The following is an 18,549-nucleotide window of genomic DNA, read 5'->3' on the forward strand; positions in this document are numbered from 1 at the left end:
ACAGTGACAAACGGGGATATAAAACCACACAAGGTGCAATATAACCAGACCCCTAGAAATTAGGATAAACAAGCCACAGTAATAATTAACCATACAGCAATAATGGTCAATATCATATGATAATGGCAACAGCATATGATGAAAAAATAGTAATACCTATTTATAGTAATGATATACAGTACATGGGGGAAAAAAAAAAAAAAAAAAAAAAAAAAAAAAAATCAAGAGCTGGGTAAGCCCACTTTTAAGACCCGAGATAAATCACTATATCAAAAAGAAAATTTTGCTATAAGTGTTTAGGCCTAGCGTGCCCCTAACCATCAAGGGGCTGGTGATCACCTGTATCACCGGTATATCTCAAAGAGATGGGCAGAGTGCAGAAATGGATGTCCCCAGAATGAATGATCCCACACAAATATCAATATATAGCGTATAATACACAATCTGATCCAATGTGTTAGATATAGCCCACCTGACCCCACACATGAAAATTGAATAAGACAAGCAGAGATGTAAAAGCTATAAAAAAAAAAAAAAATAAAAAAATACCCCAGCTGGTAAAAGCCCGGGACCGGATGGGTTTTCCCCTCATTTTTATAAGATGTTTCGAGAACAACTTAACCCCATTATGACATGGGTGTTTAACTCCATCACAGTTGAGTCTCCGTTCGTTCCACAATCTCTGGAGGCTTTTATTACAGTAATACCGAAGCCAGGGAAGGACCTTAAAATAGTAAACTACCGCCCAATATCTCTCATTAATGTTGACGTAAAACTATACGCAAAAATCCTAGCGAACCGACTAGCTTCTCTCTTGCCCTCAGTAATACATTCAGACAAGGTGGGGTTCGTGCGGGGAAGAGGCGAGAGACTGCATAGGTAAGACCCTCATCTTGACTGCATATGCTAAATCAAAGTGTAAGCCGTTGGTTGTGCTGTCGATGAATGCGGAGAAGGCCTTTGACCGTGTACACTGGGGCTTCATGTTCTCGGCCCTACGACAGATGGGCCTGGGAAACCGCTTTTTGCATAGGTTGCAGCCCTATACTCTGGCCCTTCGGCAAGGGTTAAGGTTAACGGAGCAATGTTGGACTCTATATCCATTGGGAACGGGACCAGGCAGGGGTGTCCTTTGTCGCCCCTTTTATATGCGATAGTTATGGAACATTTGGCGGTGGCGATCAGGAAGAACCCCAGTGTGCACGGTCTATGGGTAGACAGTGTTCATTATAAGGTCTCTCTTTATGCGGATGACCTCCTACTGTATATATCCCAGCCACATATTACCCTCCCTTCGTTAATGGAAGAGTTCCAAAAATATGGAGCAGTCAGTAATTTTAAAATTAACTTTCAGAAAACTGAAGCCCTTAACATATCCCTAGGACAGACAGAACTCACAAGAATTATGGGAAATTGCCCCTTTCGGTGGAAAACCGGGGCCATTCAATATTTGGGTGTTCAAATCCCTACTGACACGAATGACCTATATAAACTAAAACTATGTGCCCCTGTTGGAGTAGACTCTGAAACGGTTGAGGGAATACGGACGGAAGAGCATCTTGTGGTTTGGCAGGATGAATTCATTTAAAATGGATATTCTTCCCAGGTTCTTATACCTGTTCCAGGAGGTTCCGATTGTACCGCCGAAGACATTCTTCCAGACCATTAGATCTGTGTTAATCCGCCTTATCTAGCAGGCATCTAAACCTCGTCTCAAATACTCTATTTTAACCACCCCGAAGCCCAGAGGTGGTGCGGGTCTTCCCGACCTGGAACTCTATCATAGAGCTTCCCTACTTGCACGTTTGTTTGACTGGCAATTCGGCCACCATTGTAAACAATGGGTTCAATTGGAACAGACATCTTTTGGTGTCCCATTACGCCATCTTCCATGGATCCGACGCACTGAACCGGTTGCAAACGATTTTAAAGGGACCAACAGGTTTCTTGACTCGAGAAGTTTTACAGATTTGGAATCGTGTTAAACATAAAAAGAAATTGATCAGCACTCTGAATCCGTTGTCGCCAATATTTGGTAACCCGGATTTTCCTCCAGGATGTCACAGACCAATTTTTAGGTTGGCATAGGAGTTCTGACTTACGACTGGGACAGGTTCTGGTGGACGGAAATTTTCCGACATGGGACGCTTTACGGGAAAAGTTTCCCAATAGGACACTCTCCTGGATGGAGTATAATCAGTTGAGATAGTTTATACGGGGACCTTCGGTCGACCGTACTTCTGCCCCCCCCCACGACGCGGAAGCTTTATTACAACTGCAGGACCCTCCCTCTCATCTGATTTCTCTTTTATAGAAGGAACTTCATTCAGGAGACTCGGACGTGGCTCCAAGTTACGTCCATGCATGGGAGGATGAGATGGGTTGTAAATTTTCAGCGGAAGACCTTGACAAAGCATTTCTCTTCACACATAAAAGGTCTCCTGCCGGGGGCGCACAAGAGAAAAATTTTAAGATACTGACCAGGTGGTATATGTCCCCCGTTAGATTGAAGTCCATCTTCCCGACAGTAGATGATACATGCTGGCGCTGTGCAGTGGAGAGAGGCACGCTATTCCACATATGGTGGCAATGCCCTGCTGTACGACCCTTCTGGGAAGGGGTGTTTCGGGCCTACCAAAAGATCTCTGGAAACTATGTCCCTCCCTCCCCACAAATTGCCATCCTATCAATTATCCCGGGTTCCATATCCACCCAAAAGAAGAGCCTTCTCCGGTTTTGTATTACTGCGGCATGGATGGTGATCCCACGGCAGTGTCGTCGTACGCCAGTGGCAACTATGGAAGAATGGTTATCAGAATTTACAGACATTTTTCGTATGGAGGAGTTGATGGCTGAACTAGAGGGAGATAACTCCCGTTTGATCCGAATATGGCAGCCTTGGATCGTGTTCAAGGAAACTCCTGAACTACTTCGATTGGTCGAAGACGCTTCTTAGGGGCCGGCTCGGAGATCTGAAATCCGTTTCCTTTTCCCCTCTCCCCCTTTTTACCCCACCCTCCTCCCTTTTCTCTTTCCTTTCTATACTTCCTGTGAGTCCTCTTACTCTTTCTAATTTCTCTTTTTGTTATTTGAAATAGACCTCCACAGGTTACGTGCAAATCGTTGTTGAACATGCTCATAATTATTTTCCATATTTAACCATTGATGATGTCAACGAGCGGGAGGGCATGCAGGGGGGAACGTTATCTCTTCGGACAGTTATTATAGGTGAGCAAGTATTGTATGAAAAATGCTCATATGGTTGTATTTGTCGGTCTGTGGTGGCGGTCTCCTGTTCTCTCGCTTGAAGTAGGCCTGATGACTATGCGGTGACTTTAGTTCACCTGGGACATTGCGAGCCTTTGGGCCGGAAGACATCTAGCCTTTCTAGGAGAGCGATTATTCTGTAATCTAGTACGGCTTGGTGTATAATCTTGTGTCTTATGTCTTGTATGTTAAATTTTTCTCAATAAAATAGATTCAACATAAAAAAAAAAAACAAAAAAAAAACAAAAAGTAAAAAAGGAGAGCTGTCGGTAGAAAGACCGAACGAACACAAGAGCCCTGAGGAGGAGTGTTAAATCAAAAAGAAAACCAGCTCACCAGCAAAGGCATCTTGATTATCGGAGCACAGAGACGCAGTGTCGGGGCACTTGGAAGATAAATGTAAGAAATTCTCTAGCGCCACGATGTTGTGAAAAACAGACTTCTTTATTCACATCAGACGATAAAATGGGAGTAAAATGCCAACACAGGAAATGCAGATGCTCGCGTTCTCAACGCGTTTCTGGTGTTTAGGCACCCTTAGTCATTTGTTATCGTCTGATGTGAATAAAGTCTGTTTTTCACAACATCGTGGAGCTGGAGAATTTCTTCCATTTATTTCCCTGAGGAGTATGCCTGATCCCATGGGAGCGGGCTGGGAATCAAATGAAAATATTGCTAATACAGGGAATAAGCAGCTACGGTGGTTAGTAATGAGGAGGATAGACCTGCACCTCTCCTCGTTACATTATTGCTGTATGCATAATGTTATTATTGTGGTTGGTTGAATGTAATTTCTAGAGGTGTAGTTACATTGCAGGAAAAATAAAACTGATCCAGCTCCTGATACATTACAAACAAATTCCAAGATTTATTCTTATTGAGTTAAAAAAGAAATATCCAAAAAACATTTGTCAAAGGATATTTGGAAAAAGAGGGGGGGGGGGGGAAACATGGGAGGAAAAAAAAAAGAAAAAAAAAAAAAAGAGGACATATATTCATCATACACCTTTCGAACAGGACATGTTCTTAGACTTGATATGAAATTTGGTAGTTACATTGAACATGGTTTGGTTTTAAGTAGCTTTATATCCCCCTGTTTATTAGTGTTAATAAAAGTGTATTGGGCTTTTTCCTTCTGACATTACTTTCTCCATACATGATGTACCACCCTTATTTTACCTAAATGGATATTGTAGTGCGCCCTATTCACATCCATACATTGTGGAATAAATATGGACACTAAAAGTTACAAATAGGATGTATTAAAATTAGGCACGGGAGTGAAGCAAGAGTTATTGATGGGTGTGGGTGGGTCAATGCTGGATAACAGGGCGACTGAAGAAAAAAAAAAAACAAAAAACAAAACTACAAATGCATAAATCTCATGAGGGACTATAGAGGTGCCAGTAATTCTACTGGTTGTGAAAGGCCTAGAGTTGGATTGGGGAAGTTCTGCCCAAAACATGGTTTGCAGCCTGGCTGCTGCTGCCAGGCACATCATTCTCTGAACTGCTGCAGCGTTTCAGAGAAATTATATTTTAAAAGATTTGGCCGTAGCAACCTACCTCATGTATATATAGGGAGTGACCTGTCAATAACTTTCCGTGGCACTAGGAAGAGCGGGCCGGGGTCAGCCTTAGACTAATCTAGTCTCCGGCTGGATCTTTAAAGGGAATCTGTCACTTTTTTTTGCATATAAGATGCGGCCACCGCCATCAGGGGCTTATCTACAGCATTCTGTAATGCTGTAGATAAGCCCCCTATGTAACCTGAAAGATAAGAAAAACGAGTTATATTATACTCACCCAGGGGTCCGGTCCAGGTCCGGCGCCTACCATCTTCTAGCGATGACATCCTCTTCCTTGCTTCCCGGCGCAGGTGTACTGCTCAGCCCTGTTGAGAGCAGAGCAGAGTACTGCAGTGCGCAGGCGCTGGGAAAGGTCAGAGAAGTCAGGCGCCTGCGCACTGCAGTACTCTGCTTTGCCCTCAACAGGGGAGAGAATGACGCCTGCGCCGGAGCCGCAAGGGAACCAAGGAAGAGGATGTCATCGCTAGAAGATGGGAGACCCCGGACCACGACACTCATCGGACTGCACTGCCCCCCCCAGTGAGTATAATATAACTCGTTTTTCTCAAAAATAGGTGACAGATTTCCTTTAAACTACACATACTCTGAAAAGCTGGATTACTTACCGGTAATGCTCTTTTAATGAGTCCACGACAGCACCCACTGGAGGTATCGGATCCGCCCATTTGGAACAGGAAACCCTACAGGAAAGATAAAAGGGGCGGTCCGCCTTTCCTCCTCAGTTTTTCGTTTCAGAGTACCAGAGGGACCGCCAAGGATTAGGCAATGTTCTCTTATTTTTAACATCTTTCTTATCCATTATTTGGTTAATAAACTTTAACTATTGATATCCTTAGGGGGGGGAAGTGAACGGGTGCTGTCGTGGACTCATTAAAAGAGCATTACCGGTAAGTAATCCGGCTTTTTACTCTTCGCCACGACAGCACCCACTGGAGAGATTCCAGAGACCATCACCTGGGTGGGACCACCGTGCCAAGGATAGTCCTGCCAAAGCTTAAGTCAGAGGTTGATGAAAGATCAAGTCTGTAGTGGTTATAGAAGGTAGAAGGGGATGACCAAACTGCCGCCTTACATATAGTTTCAATCGGAACATCTCCCTTTTCCGCCCAAGAGGTTGCCATTGCCCTGGTGGAATGCGCCCTGATGTTCCCTGGAGGATCTTCGTTTTTTGCGGAGTAGGCTAAACGAATGGCCTCTCTGATCCACCGGGAAATGGTGCTCTTCGTGACTATATACCCCTTCTTACAGCCCTGAAATGAAACAAATAGGGCCCTACTCTGCCTCCAACTGTTGGACCTCTCAATACATTTCAGGACAGTTCTTTTGACGTCCAGAGTATGGAACTTCTGCTCTTCCGGAGTAGAGGGATTTTTATAGAAGGTTGGGAGGAGTATCTCCTGAGATCTATGGTATTTTGTTGCCACTTTTGGCAGGTAGGCAGGGTCTGGTTTTAATACCAATCTGTCTTGGTATTCTTGGAAAAAAGGTGGATCTATTGACAAGGCCTGGATATCTCCCACTCTTCTAGCTGAGGTCAGTGATACTAAGAGGGCCATTTTAAATGCTAAGTATTTGAAGGGTATTGTGTCGATCGGCTCAAAGGGGTCTACCGTTAGGGCGTCTAAGACCAGATTTAGATCCCATGTAGGGACGGAGGGTATGTGGATTGGAGCTATTCGTTCACATGCTGTAATGAAACGAGTTATCCACTTGTTGCCTGCTATATTATGGCCATATAGTGCTCCTAATGCCGATATTTGTACTCTCAGTGTATTTACTGCTAAGCCTAAGTCTTTCCCCTTCTGCAGAAATTCCAAGATTGGGATTATAGGAACTTCTGCTGTATAAGGTACTGTATGGAATTGAAGAAATTTTTTCCATATTCTAGTGTAAATTTGGGTTGTGGACTGTTTTCTACTTTGTAGTAGTGTAGTAATTAAGGACTCCGAGAATCCTCTTGTCCTCAATAACTGCCTCTCATATTCCACGCCGTCAAGTGCAAGCTGAGCACTTGAGGGTGGAAAAAGGGGCCTTGGGAGAGTAGATTGGCAGTCGGAAGGATCCAAGGATCTGTTATTGACATAATCTGCAGCCACGAAAACCACGGTCTTTTTGGCCAGAACGGTGCTATTAAGATTATTCTTGCTTTGTCGTCTCTGATCTTCCGAATTACTTGAGGTAGGAGGATCAATGGAGGGAACGCATACGCCAGGTTGAAATTCCATGGAGTCAGAAAGGCGTCCAGTATGTCTGGGTGATCTGACGGAGATAGGGAGGCAAATGTTTTTATCTGCCTGTTCTCCTTCGTGGCGAAAAGGTCCACCTCGGGTTGTCCCCATGAGGCTACTATGTCCCTGAAGACCTTCCGATTGAGGCACCACTCTCCTTGTCGTAGAGTGTGTCGGCTTAGGAAGTCTGTCTTTTGATTGCTCTCGCCTCTGATATGAAGGGCCGAGAGGGACAAAAAATAGTTTTCTGCTAAGTTTAAAATTCTTGACGCTGAAGACATCAGAGTCTCTGATCGAGTTCCTCCTTGTCTGTTTATATATGCCACTGTGGTGGTGTTGTCCGACAGGATCCTTACATGCTTCTGTTGGAGCTGCGGAAGGAAGTTGTATAGAGCATAGAACACTGCAGTCCGTTCTTTTAAATTAGATGAGTAATCGCATTCCTCTCTACTCCACCTTCCCTGATGAAACCCATTCTCCATTTGGGCACCCCAGCCCTGGGGACTGGCATCGGTGGTTACGATACAGGATGGAACTATAACCCATGGAACTCCTGAACATAAATGGTTATCGTCTAACCACCACTCTAGAGAAGTCAAGACTTCTTGTGACATGGTTATTTTGCTCTGCAAATGACCACTAGGTCGCTTATCCTCTTGGAGGATCTGGTGTTGTAGCGTACGGACATGGTACTGTGCCCACCGGACTGCCGGGGTGCAAGAATTTAGTGATCCTAATAGTGACATTGCTTGTCTCAAGGATACACGTGGTTTATCTATAGCTGCTTGTATTTTTTGTTTTGTGAGGATGATTTTTACCTGAGGTAGTAGACATCTCTGGGTCAAGGAATCTAGATGAAATCCCAGAAATGTCTGGAGAGATTGCGGATCGAGTCTGGACTTTTGGATATTGATGATCCAGCCAAGGCTCTGTAAAGAGGAGATTGCGTCAGTTACGCGTTCAGTACATTGTTTGACTGAATTCCCAATTATTAGGAAGTCGTCTAGATATGGCACAATTAGTGTGTCTTTTTGGCGAAGGTAGGCCATCACTTCTGCCATCACCTTGGTAAATATTCTTGGTGCCGTGGAAAGCCCGAAGGGCATTGCCGCGTATTGGAAATGACGAATCCTGCCCTCGACTTCCACTGCGACTCTTAGGTATTTCTGGAATCTGTTGTGTATAGGGAGATGATAATAAGCATCTTTTAAATCAATCCCTGCCATTACGCAATTTGGGAAAAGAAGCTTTATAGTGGATCTAATTGATTCCATTTTGAAATTATAATTTTTTATAAATGAATTTAGCTTCTTTAAATTAATAATGGTTCTAAACGTACCGTCTGGTTTAGGCACCAAAAACAGGGGAGAGTAAAAACCTCTACCCTGTTGTTCCTCAGGGACGTCAACTAAAACTTTTTTAGCTAGTAGGACTCGAATCTCGTCTTCGAGAGCCTTTTGCTGAAGTGAGGAATTAAGGCGAGTTATAACAAAGAACTCATAGGGGATCCGAAGGAATTCAATTTTTATTCCTTCCTTGATTATGTTCAAAATCCATGGGTTTAACGTAATTTGTTCCCACTTGGTAAAAAAATTTTTTAATCTACCCCCAACTGGTGGGTCTAAACTCTTAATTTTTATCTCTCCTATATGTTGGCCCTCTGAAGATGGTACCCTTCTGCTTTTCGTCTTTCGTGGCCCATCTGTTCGTTCTGTCCGATTGCCTTCTTCTCCCGAATGGCCGTCTTTTAAAGGTTTTCCTATAAAACGGAATGGGAGAATCACTGAAGGCCTTTTTCCTTTTTGCCTTGGCGAGAATTTCGTCTAAGGCTTTTCCAAAGAGGAACTCACCCTCGCATGGGGTTGCACTAATTTTGGATTTTGATTGTGCATCCCCTTTCCAGCTCTTTATCCACAGCACGCGTCTGGCGTTATTCACCAGGGCTGCCGACCTCGCTGCCAGTCTTAGGGTGTCCGCTGAAGCGTCTGCCATAAAGGCAGCTGCACCTCTTATCAACGGGATGGCTGCACGCAGTTTCTCCCTTGACACTCTTTGCTCTATCTGCTGGTCTAATTGATCTAGCCATACCAGCATTGATCTAGCAGTACATGTGCTGGCTATTGCGGGTTTGAATACCCCGGTGGTGGATTCCCAGGACCTTTTGAGCGAAGATTCAGCCTTTCGGTCTAATGGGTCTGCTAACAATCCTGCGTCCTCGACCGGGATCGAGGTCTGTTTGGAAGTGGAGGATATGACGGCATCCACCTTTGGTACTTTAGTCCATTTTAATAGATCTTCATCAGTGAACGGGTATTTCCATTTTGAAGCTGATGGGAGAAAACCCCTCTGGTCGTGTTTCTCCCACTCTCTTTTGATGAGGTCCTTAATTGCCGGTATCACCGGAAATGATCTCCTCTTTTTCTCTGCCAATCCCGCAAACATAATGTCCTGCGCGGTTTGGGCTCCCCTTTCTTCTTCACATCCCATAGTATTTCTAACCGCTTTTACAAGGTTATCTATGCTGTCCAGTGGAAAACATGCGCGTCCTTCCATCTCCGAGGATGACGATGAGGACGTGGATGCGGAGCCCGAGTTTAACTCCTGTTCTTCCTCTGACTCTGAACTAACAATGACCTGTTTCTTATGACTGGACTCTGCGGGAGTGCTGGCGCGGTTGATGGCTTGTATTTCCTCCCTAATTATGGCTCAGATATCTTTGGAAGATATCATCGACCCCTGCCTGGTCTCTTTCGTGCATTGTTTGCAGAGTTTTTTGGGGTAGGAGTCAGGGAGAGGATCTGAACATAATGCGCATTCTTTATGTTTAGTTTTTTCTTTTTTCTTTGACTGAAGTGAGAGGTCAAAGGTAAAGAGAGAGGGGGGGGGGGAGGAGGTTAGCTTAATAGGTAGAGTATATACTTTGCACACTCACCCAGTGAAGCTTAATACCGGGTCGGATGGCTGAGACGGTCTGGATCGGGTTTCGGCTGCCTCGCTCCAGCGGGCAGTCTCTGTCCTGGCGCTGCGGTCCCTGGTGGAGTTGCCCCCAGCTGAATCCCCTGCTGGGGTTTGCCACTCTGCGGGGGACGACATGGTTCCAACGATGCAGCGCTGTTTTATCTTTCTTCTTGTCGTGCCCCCGGAAGTCGCCCTGTCACAGGGCGCATGCGCCGCGTCATCGCCATCCTACCCCGGAAGTTCAACCATTACTTCCGGGGGTATAGGAGCGTCGGGTGCCGGCCGGCTTCCGCGCCACCGCTACTCACACGTGCGGCTCGCGCGCTCAAGGCCTCACCTCCACGCTATATCCCCACCGATTGGGGGGGGGGGGGATCCCCCGGATGCCGGACCGGCCCGGCCTGCTCCCTGGTAAGACCGGGCAGCCCTCCCCGGACCCGGTCATTACCACTATGCCACCAGACGAGGGGGGAGCCGTCAAACGGAATCTCCCCCGACGCTGCTTCCGGACCGCAGCCCCTGCCGTTCCCGAGGAGACCGCACAGGCGGATGCATGGCCCGGGTAAGATCCTGCAGGATCCTGCTCCATTTGGAACAGGAAACCAAAACTGAGGAGGAAAGGCGGACCGCCCCTTTTATCTTTCCTGTAGGGTTTCCTGTTCCAAATGGGCGGATCCGATACCTCCAGTGGGTGCTGTCGTGGCGAAGAGTAAAACACAGACTATATGGCTGCAATCATACAAGCTGCTTTGTGGGCAGCATAATATAGTAATAATAATCTTTATAACGCCAACATATTCCGCAGCGCTTTACAGTTTTAGGCTATGTGCCCACGCTAGCGTTTTTAAACGCTCAGGAAAAGGATCCCCTTCCCAAAAATCGCGCGTCTTTTTCCACGCGATTTTTGACGCGATTTTGACGCGCGATTTCTGGGATCATTGGGGATGGCTAAAAACGCTCAGCAATGCGGAAATTAATGAGCATGCTGCGTTTTTAGCCGCTAAGTGATTCCTGAGCGGTTAAAAACGCATGCATTGGCACAAAAAGCCAAAAACGCATGCCAATTAACTTGATGCATCTTTTAAGCGTTTCTGCAGCGTCTGAGCCGGCTCAAACGCTGCGGAAACTCTTAAAAAAAAAACGCATCGTGGGCACACAGCCAGTTTCAAAACATAAGTCTAGGGCAGAATTCCCACCTCAGGATTTTAATGCAAATGTTTCTATGCACTGACAGCAAGGAGAGATCTTAAAGACCGAGAAACTGGACCAAAAAAAAAAAAAAAAAAAAAAAAAAAAAAAAAGATTAAAATAGTGGATAACTGTTCATTATACTAGGTTTCAGCTTTACACAAAGCACCCATGTTATTTTAAACACCTGCTCAAAATTGTTGGTACCCCTCGTTTAACGACACAAAAATGGTCACAGAAATAACTTGAATCTGACATAAGTAATAATAAATCAAAATCTATGAAAATGGATAAATTAAAGTCAGACATTGCTTTTCAACAATGCTTCCACAGAATTTAAAAAAAAAAATAAAACTCATGAAATAGGCCTGGACAGAAATGATGGTACCCCTGAAAATAATGTGACAAAAGGAACATGTTAAATCGCGGTGTGTCCACTAATTAGCATCACAGGTGTCTACAATCTTGGAATCAGTGATTGGGTCCGTATAGAGGGCTACAGATACTCACTGTGCTGTTTGGTGACATGGTGTGTATCACACTCAACATGGACCAGAGGAAGCGAAGGAAAGTTGTTTCAGGAGATTAGAAAGAAAATTATAGACAAACATGTTAAAGGTAAAAGTTATAAGACCATCTCCAAGCAGCTTGATGTTCCTACAGTTGCACATATTCGGAAATTTAAGCTCCATGGAATTGTAGCCAATCTCCCTGGACGTGGCTGAAGGAGGAAAATTGATCACAAGTCAAAGAGACGGATAATACGAATGGTAACAAAAGAGCCCAGAAAAAAAACTTCTAAGATTAATGGTGAACTTCAAGCTCAAGAAACATCAGTGTCAGATTCCACCATCAGTCGTAGTATGAGCCAAAGTGGACTTCATGGGTGATGACCTTGGAGGACACCATTGTTGAAAAAAAAAAAAGTCATAAAACAGCCAGACTGGAATTTGTCAAACTAAATGTTGACAAGCAACAAAGCTTATGGGAGAATGTCCTATGGACATATGAGACAAAAAAGCCGGATTACTTACCGGTAATGCTCTTTTAATGAGTCCACGACAGCACCCACTGGAGGTATCGGATCCGCCCATTTGGAACAGGAAACCCTACAGGAAAGATAAAAGGGGCGGTCCGCCTTTCCTCCTCAGTTTTACGTTTCAGAGTACCAGAAGGACCGCCAAGGATTAGGCAATGTTCTCTTATTTTAACATCTTTCTTATCCATTATTTGGTAATACTTTAACTATTGATATCTTTAGGGGGGGAAGTGAACGGGTGCTGCCGTGGACTCATTAAAAGAGCATTACCGGTAAGTAATCCGGCTTTTTACTCTTCGCCACGACAGCACCCACTGGAGAGATTCCAGAGACCATCACCTGGGTGGGACCACCGTGCCAAGGATAGTCCTGCCAAAGCTTAAGTCAGAGGTTGATGAAAGATCAAGTCTGTAGTGGTTATAGAAGGTAGAAGGGGATGACCAAACTGCCGCCTTACATATAGTTTCAATCGGAACATCTCCCTTTTCCGCCCAAGAGGTTGCCATTGCCCTGGTGGAATGCGCCCTGATGTTCCCTGGAGGATCTTCGTTTTTTGCGGAGTAGGCTAAACGAATGGCCTCTCTGATCCACCGGGAAATGGTGCTCTTCGTGACTCCATACCCCTTCTTACAGCCCTGAAATGAAACAAATAGGGCCCTACTCTGCCTCCAACTGTTGGACCTCTCAATACATTTTAGGACAGTTCTTTTGACGTCCAGAGTATGGAACCTCTGCTCTTCCGGAGTAGAGGGATTTTTATAGAAGGTTGGGAGGAGTATCTCCTGAGATCTATGATATTTTGTTGCCACTTTTGGCAGGTAGGCAGGGTCTGGTTTTAATACCAATCTGTCTTGGTATTCTTGAAAAAAGGGTGGATCTATTGACAAGGCCTGAATATCACCCACTCTTCTAGCTGAGGTTAGTGATACTAAGAGGGCCATTTTAAGTGCTAAGTATTTGAAGGGTATTGTGTCGATCGGCTCAAAGGGGTCTACCGTTAGGGCGTCTAAGACCAGATTTAGATCCCATGTAGGGACGGAGGGTATGTGGATTGGAGTTATTCGTTCACATGCTGTAATAAAACGAGTTATCCATTTGTTGCCTGCTATATTATGGCCATATAGTGCTCCTAATGCCGATATTTGTACTTTCAGTGTATTTACTGCTAAGCCTAAGTCTTTCCCCTTCTGCAGAAATTCCAAGATTGGGATTATCGGAACTTCTGTTGTATGAGGTACTGTATGGAATTGAAGAAATTTTTTCCATATTCTAATGTAAATCTGGGTCGTGGACTGTTTTCTACTTTGTAGTAGTGTAGCAATTAAGGACTCCGAGAATCCTCTTGTCCTCAATAACTGCCTCTCAAATTCCACGCCGTCAAGTGCAAGCTGAGCACTTGAGGGTGGAAAAAGGGGCCTTGGGAGAGTAGATTGGCAGTCGGAAGGACCCAAGGATCTGTTATCGACATAATCTGCAGCCACGAAAACCACGGTCTTTTTGGCCAGAACGGTGCTATTAAGATTATTCTTGCTTTGTCGTCTCTGATCTTCCGAATTACTTGAGGTAGGAGGATCAATGGAGGGAACGCATACGCTAGGTTGAAATTCCATGGAACTAGAAAGGCGTCCAGTATGTTTGGGTGATCTGACGGAGATAGGGAGGCAAAGGTTTTTATCTGCCTGTTCTCCCTTGTGGCAAAAAGATCCACCTCGGGTTGTCCCCATGCGGCTACTATGTCCCTGAAGACCTTCCGATTGAGGCACCACTCTCCTTGTCGTAGAGTGTGACGGCTTAGGAAGTCTGCCTTTTGATTGCTCTCGCCTCTTATATGAAGGGCCGAGAGGGACAAAAAATAGTTTTCTGCTAAGTTTAAAATTTTTGCCGCTGAAGACATCAGAGTCTCTGATCGAGTTCCTCCTTGTCTGTTTATATATGCCACTGTGGTGGTATTGTCCGACAGGATCCTTACATGCTTCTGTTGGAGCTGCGGAAGGAAGTTGTATAGAGCATAGAACACTGCAGTCAGTTCTTTTAAATTAGATGAGTAATCACATTCCTCTTTACTCCACCTTCCCTGATAAAACCCATTCTCCATGTGGGCTCCCCAGCCCTGGGGACTGGCATCGGTGGTTACAATACAGGATGGAACTATAACCCATGGGACTCCTGAACATAAATGGTCATCGTCTAACCACCACTCTAGGGAAGTCAAGACTTCTTGTGACAGGGTTATTTTGCTCTGTAAACGACCACTATGTCGCTTATCCTCCTGGAGGATCTGGTGTTGTAGTGTACGGACATGGTACTGGGCCCACCGGACTGCCGGGGTGCAAGAATTTAGTGATCCTAATAGTGACATTGCTCCTCTTAAGGATACACGTGGTTTATCTATAGCTGCTTGTATCTTTTGTTTTGTGAGGATGATTTTTACCTGGGGTAGTAGACATCTCTGGGTCAAGGAATCTAGTTGAAATCCTAGAAATGTCTGGAGAGATTGCGGATCGAGTCTGGACTTTTGGATATTGATGATCCAGCCAAGGCTCTGAAAAGAGGAGACTGCGTCAGTCACGCGTTCAGTACATTGTTTGACTGAATTCCCAATTACTAGGAAGTCGTCTAGATATGGTACAATTAGTGTGTCCTTTTGGCGACGGTAGGCCATCACTTCTGCCATCACCTTGGTAAATATTCTTGGTGCCGTGGAAAGCCCGAAGGGCATGGCCGCGTATTGGAAATGACGAATCCTGCCCTCGACTTCCACTGCGACTCTTAGGTATTTCTGGAATCTGTTGTGTATAGGGAGATGATAATAAGCATCTTTTAAATCAATCCCTGCCATTACGCAATTTGGGAAAAGAAGCTTTATAGTGGATCTAATCGATTCCATTTTGAACTTATAATTTTTTATAAATGAATTTAGCTTCTTTAAATTAATAATGGTTCTAAATGTACCGTCTGGTTTAGACACCAAAAACAGGGGAGAGTAAAAGCCTCTACCCTGTTGTTCCTCAGGGACGTCAACTAAAACTTTTTTAGCTAGCAGGACTCGAATCTCGTCTTCGAGAGCCTTTTGCTGAAGTGAGGAATTAAGGCGAGTTATAACAAAGAACTCATAGGGGATTCGAAGGAATTCAATCTTTATTCCTTCCTTGATTATATTCAAAATCCATGGGTTTAACGTAATTTGTTCCCATTTGGTAAAAAAAAATTTTAATCTGCCCCCAACCGGTGGGTCTAAACTTTTAATTTTTTTCTCTCCTATATGTTGGCCCTCTGAAGATGGTACCCTTCTGCTTTTCGTCTTTCGTGGCCCATCTCGTTCTGTCCGATTGTCTTCTTCTCCCGAATGGCCGTCTTTTAAAGGTTTTCCTATAAAACGGAATGGGAGAATCACTGAAGGCCTTTTTCCTTTCTTTTGCCTTGGCGAGAATTTCGTCTAAGGCTTTTCCGAAGAGGAACTCACCCTCGCATGGGGTTGCACTAATTTTGGATTTTGATTGTGCATCCCCTTTCCAGCTTTTTATCCAAAGCGCGCGTCTGGCGTTATTCACCAGGGCTGCCGACCTTGCTGCAAGTCTTAGGGTGTCCGCTGACGCGTCTGCCATAAAGGCAGCTGCCCCTCTTATCAACGGGATGGCTGCACGCAGTTTCTCCCTTGACACTCTTTGCTCAATCTGCTGGTCTAATTGATCTAGCCATACCAGCATTGACCTAGCAGTACATGTGCTGGCTATTGCGGGTTTGAATACCCCGGTGGTGGACTCCCAGGACCTTTTGAGCGAGGATTCAGCCTTTCGGTCCAATGGGTCTGCTAACAATCCTGCGTCCTCGACCGGGATCGAGGTTTGTTTGGAAGTGGAGGATATGACAGCGTCCACCTTTGGTATTTTAGACCATTTTAATAGATCTTCATCAGTGAACGGGTACTTCCGTTTTGAAGCGGATGGGAGAAAACCCCTCTGGTCGTGTTTTTCCCATTCCCTTTTGATGAGATCTTTAATTGCCGGTATTACTGGAAATGATCTCCTCTTTTTTTCTGCCAATCCCGCAAACATAATGTCCTGCGCGGTCTGGGCTCCCCTTTCCTCTTCACACCCCATAGTATTCCTAACCGCTTTTACCAGGTTATCTACGCTGTCCAGAGGAAAACATGCGCGTCCTTCCGCCTCCGAGGATGATGATGAGGACGTGGATGCGGAGCCTGAGTTTAACCCCTGTTCTTCCTCTGACTCTGAACTGACAATAACCTGTTTTCTATGCCTGGACTCTGCGGGAGTGCTGGCGCGGTTGATGGCTTGTATTTCCTCCCTAATTATGGCTCGGATATCCTGAGAAGATATCGTCGGCCCCTGCCTGGTCTCTTTCATGCATTGTTTGCAGAGTTTTTTGGGGTAGGAGTCAGGGAGAGGCTCTGAACATAAAGAATGTGCATTATGTTTTGTTTTTCCTTTTTTCTTTGACTGAAACGGGAGGTCAAAGGTAAAGAGAGGGGGGAGGGGGGGGGGGAGGAGAGGAGGTTAGCTTAATAGGTAGAGCATATGCTTTGCACACTCACCCAGTGAAGCTTAATACCGGTTCAGATGGCTGAGACGGTTTGGATCGGGTTTCTGCTGCCTCGCTCCTGCGGGCAGTCTCCGTCCTGGTGCTGCGGTCCCTGGTGGAGTTGCCCCCAGCTGAATCCCCTGCTGGGGTTTGCGACTCTGCGGGGGACGACATGTTCCAATGTTGCAGCGCTGCAGCGCTGTTTTTATCTGTATCGTTGCCCCGGAAGTCGCCCTGTCACAGGGCGCATGCGCCGCGTCATCGCCATCTTACCCCGGAAGTTCAACCATTACTTCCGGGGTATGGGAGCGTCGGGCGCCGGCCTGCTCCCGCGCCACCGCTATTAACACACGCGGCTCGCGCGCACATGGCCTCACCATCCACGCTATACCCCCACCGATGGGAATGGGGGGGGGGGGGGAAATCTCCCTGGTAAGACCGGGCGGCCCTCCCCGGACCCGGCCATTACCACTATGCCACCAGACGAGGGGGGAGCCGTCAAACGGAGTCTCCCCCGACGCTGCCTCCGGACCGCAGCCCCTGCCGTTCCCGAGGAGACCGCACAGGCGGATGCATGGCCCAGGTAAGATCCTGCAGGATCCTGCTCCATTTGGAACAGGAAACCAAAACTGAGGAGGAAAGGCGGACCGCCCCTTTTATCTTTCCTGTAGGGTTTCCTGTTCCAAATGGGCGGATCCGATACCTCCAGTGGGTGCTGTCGTGGCGAAGAGTAAAAGGTAACTTTTTGGCAAGGCAAATCAAATCTATGTTCACAAGACGGAAAAATGAAACATATCGAGAAAAGAACACTGTCCCTACTGTGAAACATAGAGGAGGCTCTGTTATATTCTGGGACTGCATTGCTGCATCTGGCACGGGGTGTCTAGAATCTGTGCAGGGTACAATTAAATCTTAAGACTAACAAGGGATTCTAGAGAGAAATGTGCTGCCCAGTGTCAGAAAGCTTGGTGTCAATCGCAAGTCACGGGTCTCGCAACAGGATAATGACCCAAAACACACAGCTAAAAACACCCAAAATTGCTAAGAGGAAAACATTGGACTATTCTGAAGTGGCCTTCTATGAGCCCTGACCTAAATCCTATTGAGCATCTTTGGAAAGAGCCAAAATGAGTCGACTGGAAAAGGCAGCCTTCAAACACGTGACAACTGGAGTAGTTTGCTCTTGAGGAGTGGGCCAAAATACCTGTCGAGAGGTGCAGAAGTCTCATTGACAGTTACAGGAATCGTTTGATTGCAGCGATTGCCTCATTTGGTTGTGCAACAAAATACTAAGTTAAAGGTACCATTATTTCAGTCCAGGCCTATTTCAGTTTTATTTTTTTTTTTTTTTTTTATTTCTGTGGAAGCATGATTGAAAAGCAATGTCTGAATTTCATTTTCACAGATTTTTGATTTATTACTACTTTTGTCAGATTAAAGTTATTTCTGTGACCATTGTGGGTTTTTCTGTCAGTAAACGAGGGGTACCAACAATTCTGACCACGTGTGTAAGCTGAAAGTGACAAATTGTCGGACCCCAGAAATTCCCATTTTGCACATTCAATAAAACAGATTTCCTTCTCTGTAGAGTGATCTAGACGTTTGGCTCATAGTTAAGCTTCTTGTGCTCACCAGCATTACTTAAGCAAGTTCCGTCATGCTGGTTAGGAGGATTTCATAGATTAAACTACATTTTTATGACAGTGGAAAAAAGCAACCAACAATTATGGTTGTGAGCC

General features: G+C 45.4%; 1 protein-coding gene across 1 annotated transcript in view; it reads right to left on the reverse strand.

Annotated features, from left to right (window-relative positions):
- CSRP2 (cysteine and glycine rich protein 2) overlaps window positions 1-18,549 on the reverse strand; it is a 70,823-nt gene that overhangs the window by 17,222 nt on the left and 35,052 nt on the right. The gene's annotated exons all lie outside the window — the stretch shown is intronic.

Source organism: Dendrobates tinctorius, unplaced genomic scaffold (genome assembly GCF_039654945.1).
Source record: "Dendrobates tinctorius isolate UK_male_01 unplaced genomic scaffold, ASM3965494v1 ptg000290l, whole genome shotgun sequence".
Lineage (NCBI taxonomy): Eukaryota > Metazoa > Chordata > Amphibia > Anura > Dendrobatidae > Dendrobates > Dendrobates tinctorius.